The 12820-nt window shown below is 50.0% G+C and overlaps 2 protein-coding genes across 5 annotated transcripts in view; both read left to right on the top strand.

Moving 5' to 3' along the window:
- OPRD1 (opioid receptor delta 1) overlaps window positions 1–4427 on the top strand; it is a 95504-nt gene extending 91077 nt beyond the window's left edge. Inside the window, exons 4-5 of one of the 4 annotated variants that reach the window (XR_013404837.1) lie at window positions 597–1689; window positions 3690–4427. The gene's annotated coding sequence lies outside the window, so the exon portion shown is untranslated. Of the gene's footprint in view, window positions 1–460; window positions 1690–2745 lie in introns of all 4 variants that reach the window. The other 3 variants (XR_013404838.1, XR_013404841.1, XR_013404836.1) reach the window with 3 other exon arrangements.
- The window catches only part of EPB41 (erythrocyte membrane protein band 4.1), a 278208-nt gene that overhangs the window by 17315 nt on the left and 248073 nt on the right, over window positions 1–12820 (top strand). The gene's annotated exons all lie outside the window — the stretch shown is intronic.

The raw sequence follows: 12820 nt of genomic DNA, 5'->3' as shown, positions 1-12820 counted from the left end.
CATTGAAGTAGAAAGGCCTTAGAAGCTGGAACCCCAGAATGAGGTTTTTGAAGACCTAAAACCAAATGGAAAAATCTAAAGGAAACGGGCAATTTCCCATGAACTTTTGTTCCTCCTGAAGCTCTCCAAATCTTCACGTTTCAGAATGTACTGTGCATGGTGCATTTTAAAGCTCTAAATTGACAGTGTAATTCTAGATCGTCACAGGGTTCTCAAAACTGCAGAGTACGTCTGTTTCCCCCAAAATTTCCATTTCTCTCTCTCCAGGAGGAGGGAGGAAAGTTTTTGCCCCTGATTTCAAGATGTCCTACTGTTTCAGATCCCTTCTTCATCTTTTTTTTTTTTTTTTTTTTGAGACAGTGTCTTGCTCTGTTGCCCAGTCTGGAGTGCAAGTACAGTGGTGCAATCATAGCTCACTGCAGTCTCAAACTCCTGGGCTCAAGTGATCCTCCTACCTCAGCCTCCTGAGTAGCTGGGATTACAGGCACGCACCACCACAGCCCAGCTAATATTTGTATTTTTAGTAGAGACTGGGTTTCACCATGTTGGCCAAGCTGGCCTTGAACTCCTGACCTCAGGGGATCTGCCCGCCTCAGCTTCCCAAAGTCCTAGGATTACAGGCGTAAGCCACCGAGCCCAGCCTTTTTTTAAAAAATAGAGACCAGAGTGTTTCTGTGTTGTCCAGACTAGTCTTGAACTTCTATCCTCAAGCAATTCTCCTGCCTCCCAAAGTACTGGGTTTACAGGTGTGAGCCACTGTGCCCAGCTCTCATACCTCGTCTCGATGCAGAAGAAGTAGTGGTTAAGGCTGGAATCAGATCTTGGCTTTCCCTCTCTGAGCCTCAGTTTCCTCATCTGTAGAGTGGACTTCCTTCATGGATGGTTGTGAGGATTTAATGTATGTATAGGATAAGGCCCAGAACATAAGTAAACTCTAAGTACATGGTAAGTGGCAGTTACTGCTTAAAAGTGGAGCCAGCGTTCAGGGTCAGAGCTAGAGACCTACAGGGAAGAGTAGGTGAGCTATCAGGGCTAGCGATGGAGAGAGAGGAGAGACTGGAGATCCGGCTTCGGGATCCTCCTGCTTCCTGGCTCAGGAGCCACCATGAAGAGTGAGAAGCTGCCAGAGAAGCAGGAGGAGGATGGGGAGAATGTGCTACCATGGAAACTGGAGGAGGAGGGCGTTCCCAGGGGGAGGGAGTGATGGATAATGTCAAGTGTCATAAGAGAGGATGGGAGTAGGGAGGGCAGGAGGGTGATGGGAACCCTCCAGTTTAGTGTTTTACATGGCCCAGGCAGTCCCCAAGCCTGGATCAAATCCCAGCTCTCAAGCTAACTGGCTGTGTGACCTAGACAAGGGATTTGCCCTCTCTGAGCTTCTGTTTCCTTCTAGAGGTGAGATGTGGGAATTGGTCCATCTCTAATATGACCATCAGTTTCACTTAATAAGAGTCCTAACTTTGCCGAATTCTTGGCCACGTGCTAGCAATGTGATCTTAGGCAAGTCACTTCACCTCCATGAGCCCTCTCTGAAAGCTAGAGAGATGGTGAGCAAAGTGCCACCAAAGTGCCTGGCGCATAGTGGGGCCTTGATACAGGATTATTCTCTGATAATTACGCAGGTGCCAGAGGCAGCTGCTCTAAGGAGGCTTGCTGGGCTTGGAATTAGAAATGCTCCTCAAGGGCCGGGTGCAGTGGCTCACGCCTGTAATCCTAGCACTTTGGGAGGCCAAGGCGGGCGGATCACGAGGTCAGGAGTTCAAGACCAGCCTGACCAACATGGTGAAACCCCGTCTCTACTAAAAACACAAAAATTAGCCGGGCATGGTGGCCCGCGCCTGTAATACCAGCTACTCAGGAGGCTGAGGCAGGAGAATCGCTTGAACCCAGGAGGCGGAGCTTGCAGTGAGCCGAGATCACGCCACTTGCACTCCAGCCTGGGCAACAGAGTGAGACTCTGTCTAAAAAAATAATAATAAATAAAATAAAAGAAATGCTCTTCAGGTTGGAGAGGGCCCACTAGCACCCTGAGAGGACTTGGAAGAACAACAGTCCAGGCTGGGCGCCTGCTGGGTCTCTGTCCAAAGGTCAGCCCTCTCTTTGTGTCAGCGGCAGATTCCTCGCCTAAGGCATGACTACTGGCTGCCAGCTCCCTCTAGCACCTGCTGCAGATCCAGACTGGAGCCGGTCCCCAGAGGCCCAAAGCCCCTAGGAAGTGACCACCCCCCTCCCTGGCACCCAGATCCTGGCCCCTGCACTCACACACAAAACACGTACACATGCCTCTCTTTCATCATATATTTATTCCTTTATTTCACTGCTGGGCCCCACACTAGAAGGAGTGCTAGAAGCTGGGAGGAGTGACAGGAGCAAGTCAAGATCTGGCCGCCCCACGCTGAGCTTGCAGATGTTGAGAGTTGGGTGACAGCTGGCTGTGTGGCTCAGGCTGCAGGCAGCTTGAGAATTCAAAATGGGGCTTAGAAAGGAGCTGGAGGGGGCCCTCGAGGTGGACGTAGTGATGCAGTAGAGCATGGCGCTGTGAGGTTGCCCGGGTTCTAGCCCCAGCACGAGACGAGCGTGGGGATGAGCCGTTTCAGAGTGTGGTACTCTGTCACACTCCATTTCAGCGAGAGGCCACTGAGACATTATCAATGGGTAATGTACAGCACTTCTATGGCGTAACTCATTTAATCTTCACAGCATGATGATGAGGTAGGCGTTAGTATCATTACCTCCATTTTACAGATGGGGAAATGGAGGCTCAGAGAAGGGAGCCCAAGACCACTTGGCTTCTCAGTGATTCGCCCAGCTAGGATCCCATCTCTGGTCCTTCAAGTCCACTTACTCTGCTTTCCTCCTCCTGCCCCCTGAGAGGAAACTCTCTGAGTACACCGAGGACCCTCAGGAGACTCTCACCTCCAGCTCACAGTCACGGGCTGAGCACTCCCTGTGCTGGGTTCTGCGCCTCATCATGTTGGCAGCAGAGGCATGTGCCAGTTGTTCAAAAAACTGCTGTAACCTTGGTAGGTCCCTCTTCCCATCCATTTCCTCCTTGCCTTGGAAATCCTGCTTGTTTGATAATTTTCTGACTGACTGCCACGTCGTTGCCATGTGACCTTGGGCATGTCATTTCACTCTGAGCTATTTCTCAATCATGGATGACAGCACTTACCTGGTGAGAAGTTGAGAAGATTCAGAAAGAGGCTATGAGTGAAGGACCTTGTCTGTTTTGGTCATGAAAGTGTTCCCAGGAGATGCAAGTGGGCACATAGTAGTTATCTACTGAGTGAATGAACAACGTTCCTGGTGCATAGTAAGTGCCCAACAAATGCAGCTTTTTTCATGTTATCTAATGTTTTAGGTCATGCCTGCATCAACCCATGCTTCTTTTTTTCTTTCTTTTCTTTTCTTTCTTTTTTTTTTTTTTAAGACAGAGTCTCACTCTGTTACCCGGGCTGAAGTGCAATGGTGAGATCTTGGCTCACTGCAACCTCCGCCACCCGGGTTCAAGCGATTCTCCTGCCTCAACCTGCTGAATAGCTGGGATTACAGGCACGTGCCCGGCTAATTTCGTATTTTTAGTAGAGACAGGGTTTCGCCATGTTGGCCAGGCTGGCCTTGAACTCCTGACCTCAAGTGATCTGCCCATCTCGGCCTCCCAAAGTGTTGGGATTACGGGCGTGAGCCAGTGTGCCCGGTCCAACCCATGGTTCTTCATGCTGCAGGTGGGTCCGGAGCAAGGCTTTTCTCTTTTAACCATCTCCTTGAGTTTCAGAAGGTGGGACAACATGTGCTGGAAAGCAGTTTCTCAAGAGGACATCTTCTCCCCAAGCTCCTTAGCCATGCTGTCCTCTCCTGCCCTCACCAGGACTGCCCTCTCAGGACCCAAGAGGAAGGGACAGCCTGGAAAGGAAGAAGGTCCCAGACCACCTGCATCACGGGGATGGAGTCCCTTGGCAGGTGCCGGTGCAAATACCCCCCTATAATGGGGCTCATCTAGAAGCTCCTCTGGGACTGAGGAGACAGCAAATGTGGTTTTGAATCTTCATTGTCCACTTCGTTGCTGTGACGTTGGGCAGGTCTCTGTCCCTCTCTGGGCCTCTGCACGATGGAGGGGTAGGAGTTGATGGTTCTGAAGCCTCTGCCATCCTGGAAAAGAACTGAGACACTTCCCTCGTGTTCCTGGGTCCCAGAAACAGACATCTATTGGTAAAATCCACTGGGCATTTGCCCAGAGACAGGGAAAAGCATGTCTGGGGGTCTGTAATGGAGCTGCCCCAACTGGGGGCAAGGAGGCGGGCATGTGAAAAAGGAAGCTTAACTCAAAGCCTTGTTTTCAGGCTTTTTGCCTACCCCAGGCTCCATCTTGGTACGAAGGACCCAACCTTCTGTTTTCTCAATAAAGCGAGCCCTCTTCTGTGTCTGCATCTCTGGCTGTTTTGTTGGCTCACCTCTGCCAGGTTCCCTTGTAAGGGGGCCCCAGCCTGGGGGGTCACATAAGCCTATGGGGAAGTCTAGCTCTGCCCTGAGGACCTGTCTCAGAGGGAGAGGCAATGTTGTCCTTAAGAACCCCAGTTTGGACCAGGTGTGGTGGCTCATACCTGTAATCCCAGCACTTTGGGAGGCTAAGGCAGGTGGATCACAAGGTCAGGAGTTCAAGACCAGCCTGGCCAAGATTGTGAAACCCCGTCTCTACTAAAAATGCAAAAATTAGCTGGGCGTGGTAGTGGGTGCTTGTAATCCCAGCTACTCGGGAGGCTGAGGCAGAGAATAGCTTGAACCCGGGAGGCAGAGGTTGCAGTGAGCGGAGGTTTCAGTGAGCCGAGATCGCGCCACTGCACTCCAACCTGGGCGACAGAGCAAGACTGTCTCAAAAAAAAAAAAAAAAAAAAAAAAAGCCCTAGTGTAATGGGAGAGACAGACACACAGGCAGGCATTTCCTAGAGCGAGCTCTGAACCAAACCAGGCCTCTGTGGTCCACTCCCCTTCCACCCTCTGAACTGGCTCCTCCCCTTCCCTGCGCCCCCGCCACTCTCCTAATCTAACTCCCGCGTCCTCCAGAGCCCTGCCTACCCCACATGCCTCTTGGGGCTCCACTAGATCTCTCCCATCTCTCTGCCCCTCAGTGACCCTTCAGGCCATAGAAGTACCAGACCTCCCCTGTGTACATTCAAGGTGGCCCTGGGGTGGGAGTTAGAACCCCGTGCCCCAGGAGACCTCCGCCTCCTCAGTGTTCTCAAATAGTCACTGGCCCCTGTGGTTAATCAGTAACTCCCAGGAAGGCAATTCTTTCCTGACCCAGACCTGTTTTCCATCACATGTGACCCATCCTTACGAGGCCACCGGAGCCTGGAGCCTCCCCCACCCCTGGGGCAACTTCCCTTCAAAGTCCTCAACCTAGGGCCGCCCACCTTGAGGCCTGTTCGTGTCAAGGTGATGAGCACCAAGGCAGATGGACAGCCCTGACACAGACTAGGATCTCAGCATGCCTCAGGGCAGGCTGTGTGGGCAGGGCCAGGGCGGCCAGGCTGCCCGGGGGTGGGGGTTGGGGTGGCTTCTTGGCCCCACTCTGCTCATAGAGACTCAGTCAAGAAGACTTTACAGAGGCCTGACAGCTCTAGTCACAGCCAACTCCCACCAAAGCTGGGAAGGACAGCTGTGAAGGTGAAAGAGAGAGAGTGTGTGTGTGTGTGTGTGTGTGTGTGGTGTGAGCACCAGCGTGAGTGACAGCATCTCAGTGTTGATGTGAATGTATACAGAGATTTTTTTTTTTTGAGAGGGAGTCTTGCTCTGTTGTCCAGGCTGGAGTGCAGTGGCACCATCTCATCTCGCCACAACCTGCACCTCTTGAGTTCAATCGTTTCTCCTGCCTCAGCCTCCTGAGTAGCTGGGATTACAGGCATGTGCCACCATGCCCGGCTAGTTTTTATATTTTTAGTAGAGACGGGGGCGGGGGGGGTCTCACCATGCTGGCCAGGCTGGTCTCGAACTCCTGACCTCAAGTGATCTGCCCACCTCTGCCTCCCAAAGTACTGGGATTACAGGTGAGAGCCACCGTGCCCAGTCTATCCAGAGATTTTTTTATTCACCTTTGTGTATACCCTGAGGAAAACCTTATCCGTTTGACCACTTTGGGCCTCACTTTCCTCTTTTGAAAAAGGTAACAATAATATTTATTTATTTATTTATTTATTTGTTTGTTTGTTTGTTTTGTTTTGTTTTTTGAGACGGAGTCTCGCTCTGTCGCCCAGGCTGGAGTGCAGTGGCGCGATCTCGGCTCACTGCAAGCTCCGCCTCCTGGGTTTACGCCATTCTCCTGCCTCAGCCTCCTGAGTAGCTGGGACTACAGGCACCCGCCACCGCGCCCGGCTAATTTTTTGTATTTTTAGTAGAGACGGGGTTTCACCGTGGTCTCGATCTCCTGACCTTGTGATCCGCCCACCTCGGCCTCCCAAAGTGCTGGGATTACAGGCGTGAGCCACCGCGCCCGGCCACAATAATATTTAAAACAATGTATTTACCAGGACTCTCTTGAGGGTCCAATGAGACACACCTGTGCATGGAAACTAGGATACATTCTTATTGATGGGGGGAAAACACTCTGCCTTAAACCTTCCATAGCTCCTACTTGCGTGGAAAATCAGATGACCTCTCGGGCCCCTTTCCAACAGGTGACCCTAGGAATCTAAGTTCCAACTTCCTGGCCTGCAACCTCAGACTCTCTTGAGGGGGGAGGAGACCCACTGCAGGAAGAGCACTGCTGAAGTCCAGCTCAGGGCAGGCAGTTCTCAGTGAGGGAGCAGGCAGAGCAGATTCCTGTCTTGTGCCAACTTCATCACCCTTCCAGGTCAGCTTCACTGCCTCTGCCTCCAGGAAGCCGCCTCTGCTGGCTCTAGCTACACTCTTGGATCCCTGCCTGGATCTACAATTGCTATCAGGGTGCCTCACCTGAGCAAGACCTGCCTGCTCTCTCTCTCTGTAGACTGCTGGGGACCCCACAGCACAACCGAACACATGGGAACCCCATCCTCCCTAAGGGAGAAAGGAAAGACTGGGGGAAAAGAACATTTAGGTTTTTTTCTTCAATGATATTTATGAGGTTTCTTAGTCCTGTATCAAAGGAATATGTGCTCATTATAGAAACTGAGAAACCTGGCCGGGCGGTGACTCACATCTGTAATGTGAGGGGCACTTTGGGAGGCCGAGGCGGGCGGATCATCTGAGGTCGGGAGTTTAAAACCAGCCTGACCAACATGGAGAAACCCCGTCTCTACTAAAAATACAAAATTAGCCAGACGTGGTGGCTGATGCCTGTAATCCCAGCTACTCGGGAGCCTGAGGCAGGAGAATCGCTTGAACCCGGGAGGTGGAGGTTGCGGTGAGCCGAGATCGCACCATTGCATTCCAGCCTGGGCAACAAGAGCTAAATTCCGTCTCAAAAATAAATAAATAAATAAATTAATTAAATAAATAAATAAAACGAGTAAAGATTAGCTGGGCATGGTGGCTCACATGCTTGTAGACTCAGCTACTTTGGAGGCTCCCTTGAGCCCAGGAGTTCAAGGCTGCAGTAAGATCACACCACTGCACTCCAGCGTTGGTGACAGAGTGAGACCTCAACTACTGAAAAAAAAAAAAATGGCTGGGTGTGGTGGCTCATGCCTATAATCCTAGTACTTTGGGAAGCCGAGGTGAGCGGATTACCTGAGTTTAAGGAGTTTACCAGGAGTTTAAGACCAACCTGACCAACATGGTGAAACCCTGTCTCTACTAAAAATACAAAAAATTAGCTGGGTGCAGTGGCACGCACCTGTCATCCTAGCTACTCAGGAGGCTGAGGCAGGAGAAAAGCTTGAATCCGGGAGGTGGAGGTTGCGGTGAGCCAAGATCACGCCACTGCACTCCCAGCCTGGGCAACAGAGCCAGACTTCATCTCAAAAAAAAAAAAAAAAAAAAGGCTGCCTGCAGTGGCTCATGTCTGTAATCCCAGCACTTTGGGAGGCCTAGGCAGGTGGATCACTTGAGCTCAGGAGTTTAAGACCAGCCTGGCCAACATGGTGAAACCCCATCTCTACTAAAATATACAAAAATTAGCCAGGCGTGGTGGCAGATGCCTGTAATCCCAGCTACATGGGAGGCTGAGGCAGGAAAATTGCTTGAACCCAGGAGATGGAGGTTGCAGTGAGCCGAGATTGAGCCATTGCATTCCAGCCTGGGTGACAAGAGACTGTCTCAAAAAAAAAAAAAAAAAAAAAGGCGGGGGGCAAAGGGCATGAATAGACATTTTGCATACAAATGGTCAACAAATATATGAAAAGAAAATACTCAGCATCACTGGTCATCGGAGAAAGGCAAGTCAAAAACACAATGACGTATCATCTTACCCTAGTCAGAATGGCTATTAATAAAAAGGCAAAAAATAACAGTTGTTGGTGAGGATGTGGAAAAAAGGAACTTTTTTTTTTTTTTTTTTTGAGACAGAGTCCACCCAGGCTGGAGTGCAATGGTGCAATCTCGGCTTACTGCAACCTCTGCCTCTTGGGTCCAAGTGATTCTCCTGCCTCAGCCTCCCTAGTAGCTGGGAGTACAGGCGTCTGCCACCACACCCGGACAATTTTTGTATTTTTCATAGAGACAGGCTTTCACCATGTTGGTCAGGCTGGTCTCAAACTCCTGACCTCCGGTGATCCACCTGCCTCAGTCTCCCAAAGTGCTGGGATTACAGGCGTGAGCCACCACACCCAGCCAGGAAAAATGAACCCTTATACACTGTTGGGAATATAAGCTAGTACAACCACTACGGAAAATAGTATAGAGATTTGTCAAAAAACTAAAAATAGAACTACCATTTGATCCAGCAAGCTCACTACTGGGTATCTACCTAAAGAAAAAGAAAGCAATTTATCAAAGAGATATCTGCATTCTCATGTTTATTGTAGCACTATTCACAGGAGCAAAGACACAGAATCTACCTGTGTTCATCAATGGATGGCCGGATAAAGAAAATGTGCTATATATACACAATGGAATATTAGCCATAAAAAGAATGAAATCACGTTATTTGCAGCTACATGGATGGAAGTTGAGGTGATTATCTTCAGAGAAATAAGCCAGGCACAAGGCCAGGCACAGTGGCTCACACCTGTAATCCCACCACTTTGGGAGGCTAAGGTCGGTGGATCACCTGAGGTCAGGAGTTGGAGACCAGCCTGGTCAACATGGTGAAACCCCATCTCTTCTAAAAATACAAAAATTAGCTGGGTGTGGCGGCGTGCACCTGTAGTCCCAGCTACTTGGGAGGCTGAGGCAGGAGAATCGCTTGAACCTGGGAGACAGAAGTTGCAGTGAGCCGAGATGTCGCCACTGCACTCCAGCCTGGGTGACAGAGTGAGACTCCATCTCAAAAAAAGAAAAAAAAGGAGAAGTAAGCTAGGCACAAAAAGACAAATCTCACGTGTTATCACTTATAGGTGGAAGCTAAAATGTTTGATCACATGAAGATAGGGAGTAGGAAGATAGATAACAGAGGCTGGGAAGGGCTAGTGGTGGGAGAGGGGAGGATGAAGAGAACTGGGTTAAAGGGTACAAACATACAGTAAGAAGGAATAAATTCAGTGTTTGATAATAGAGTCGAGTGACTATACTTAACAAAAATGTATTATACGCAGGGAATGGACACCCTAAACACCTGATTTGATCAGTACGTATTACACACATGTAACCAAAGTTCACATATGACCCATAAATTTGTACAAAAAAAATTTTTTTTGAGACAAGGTCTCCTCTGTCTTCCGGGCTGGATTGCAGTGGCGCGATCTCGGCTCACTGTGCCACCTGATTCCCAGGCTCACGTGATCCTCCCCACCTCAGCCTCCCGAGCAGCTGGAACTAAAAGCGAGTGCCACCATTCCCGGCAAATTTTTGTATTTTTTGGTAGAGGCAGAGTTTCGCCGTGTTGCCCAGGCTGGTTTCCAACTCCTGGGCTCAAGTGTTCCGCCTGCCTCCGCCTGCCAAAGTGGTGGGAATTACAGGTGCGAGCCACTGCGCCCGACCCAAAATTTTAAAAAGTAATTATTTATATGTTTGAGTTGAAAAGAACAACCCCGGCCGGGCGCGGTGGCTCAAGCCTGTAATCCCAGCACTTTGGGAGGCCGAGACGGGCGGATCACAAGGTCAGGAGATCGAGACCATCCTGGCTAACACGGCGAAACCCCGTCTCTACTAAAAACACAAAAAATTAGCCGGGCGAGGTGGCGGCGCCTGTGGTCCCAGCTACTCGGGAGGCTGAGGCAGGAGAATGGCGGGAACCCGGGAGGCGGAGCTTGCAGTGAGCTGAGATCTGGCCACTGCACTCCAGCCTGGGCGACAGAGCGAGACTCCGTCTCAAAAAAAAAAAAAAAAAAAAAAAAAAAAAAAAAAAAAGAAAAGAACAACCCCTACCCCGCATACACACACACATACATTTGGGTGTATTTCCTTACCCAGAAGAATGTTCAAGGGGTCCACAGCTGATTCCAGAGCCTTTTAAAATGGAATACGAACTTCGTACTTAACTGCAGGATCCTAAACCTTCATTGGATGCTCCAGGTGTCCAGGACCCGAAAGTTTAAGAACTGCTGCGTCAGGGAGTGGGGGCGGCGGGGAACGGTTCACACATACCTCACAGCCACATACAAATAGGCCCCCATCTGTACACCTGTGACCCATACACCCGACCCATACAGATGCACACCTGTACACCTGTGTTCATACACGTGCACACCGTCAAACAGCTTGGCTTGGGAGAAATTTAGGCAAGGCTGCCCGAGATCAGGCTCATTTCACGGACGCTGCTGCCACCTACCGGCTATATCTTGCATTAGCTCCCTCTCTTAGTTCCTGCTCCATTCCATTCTTTCCTCCATTGCTCATCCCTGGAAGCTGTGCATTGGAATTGGTTCCTGAAAGAGGGACACGAACAAGGGAGGTGGATGGGGTGGGGAATTATTATTGGCTAACTGTCCATTATAGGTCAGGCACTGCTGTCCTTTATAGTTGTTACATTTGTTTTCTCAATCCATGTGCCTTATGCAGTGCTTGGCACATGAAAAATTCTAATAGCTATTTCAATTAAATGAATTAAAAACAGCCAGGAGCGGTGGCTCACACCTATAATCCCAGCACTTTGGGAGGCCGAGGCGGGTGGATCACGAGGTCAGGAGATCGAGACCATCCTAGCCAACGTGGTGAAACCCCGTCTCTACTAAAAATACAAAAATTAGCCGGGCGTGGTGGCGCAAGCCTGTAGTCCCAGCTACTCAAGAGGCTGAGGCAGGACAATCGCTTGAACCCAGGTGTCGGAGGCTGCAGTGAGCCAAGATCGCACCACTGCACTCCAGCCTGGGTGACAGAGCAAAACTCTGTCAAAAAAAAAAAAAAAAAAAAAAAAAAAAACACTTTAAAGTGAGTGTGTTTAACAAATGAGGAGATGGGCCAGGCGCGGTGGCTCATGCCTATAATCCCAGCACTTTGGGAGGCTGAGGTGGGTGAATCACTTGAGGTCAGGAGTTCGAGACCAGCCTGTCCAACATGGCGAAACCCCATTTCTACTAAAAATACAAAAATTAGCTAGCCATAGTGGCAGGTGCCTGTAATCCCAGCTACTTGGGAGGCTGAGGCAGGAGAATCACTTGACGCGGGAAGCAGAGGTTGCAGTGAGCCGAGATGGCACCACTGCATTCCAGCCTGGGTGACAAAACGAGACTCTGTCTCAAAAAAAAAAAAAAAGGAGATGGGCTGGGGTGTGTTGGCTCACGCCTGTAATCCCAACACTGGAAGGTTGAGGTCTGAGGATCACTTGAGCCCAGTAGCTGAGACCAGTCTGGTCAACATAGTGAGACTCTATCTCTACAGAAAATTTAAAAGTTGGCAAAGTATGGTGGCACAGGCCTGTAGTCCCAGTTACTTAGGGGACTGGGGTGGGAGGATCACTTGATCCTGGGAGATTGCGGCTGCAGTGAACCACGATAGCACCACTGGACTCCAGCCAGAGTGAGACCCTGTCTCAAAGGCAAACAAACAGACAAAAAATGAGGAGATGGAAGCTCAGAGAGGGGAAGTGACTGGCTCAAAGTCACACAATGGCTTCTTGCGATAGTCAGGAAAGTGCTCTGAAGAGAAGGAGGAGGAAGAAGCAGTGAAGCTGGGAATTTTTACTAAGACATGCAGGAAGCCCAGCCCAGATTCAGTTCACAAACACCTCACAGACACATACAAATAGGCCCACACCTGTACACCTGTGCACCTGTGACCCAGAGGTCATGCATACACACGCTTGGATGTGTGCCCAAACATCACCCAGCCCTCCAACCTCCACAGCTTGGGGACATTCTGTCCTCTCTCACAGACTCATTCTTGGCATCTGTTAACATACACATGCACACATACATTCATATTACAGGTGTGCACATGCATGCACCTCTTTGTATCCACACCTTCCACTGGGACACATGTTCAACCCCTGTGTGAATCAGGGGATCAGGATGAGGTCAACCTGGAGGGATAATTTCACCACCCCTGGGAAGCTTCTCCTACCCTGAACTGCTGCCTTAAATTAATTCATTCAACTAATATTTTATTGTTCACAATGTGGTGAGCTCTGTACTCAGACTAAGGATAAGCAGTGAACAAAGACAAAAGTCCAGTCCCGGGCCGGATGCGGCGGCTCATGCCTGTAATCCCAGCACTTTGGGAGGCCGAGGTGGATGGATCATGAGGTCAGGAAGTTGAGACCAGCCTGGCCAATATGGTGAAACCCCATCTCTACTAAAAATACAAAAAT

Source organism: Macaca mulatta, chromosome 1 (assembly GCF_049350105.2).
Source record: "Macaca mulatta isolate MMU2019108-1 chromosome 1, T2T-MMU8v2.0, whole genome shotgun sequence".
Taxonomy (NCBI): domain Eukaryota; kingdom Metazoa; phylum Chordata; class Mammalia; order Primates; family Cercopithecidae; genus Macaca; species Macaca mulatta.
Note: the sequence above shows the minus strand (reverse complement) of the source record. Positions and strands in the feature narration are given on the sequence as shown.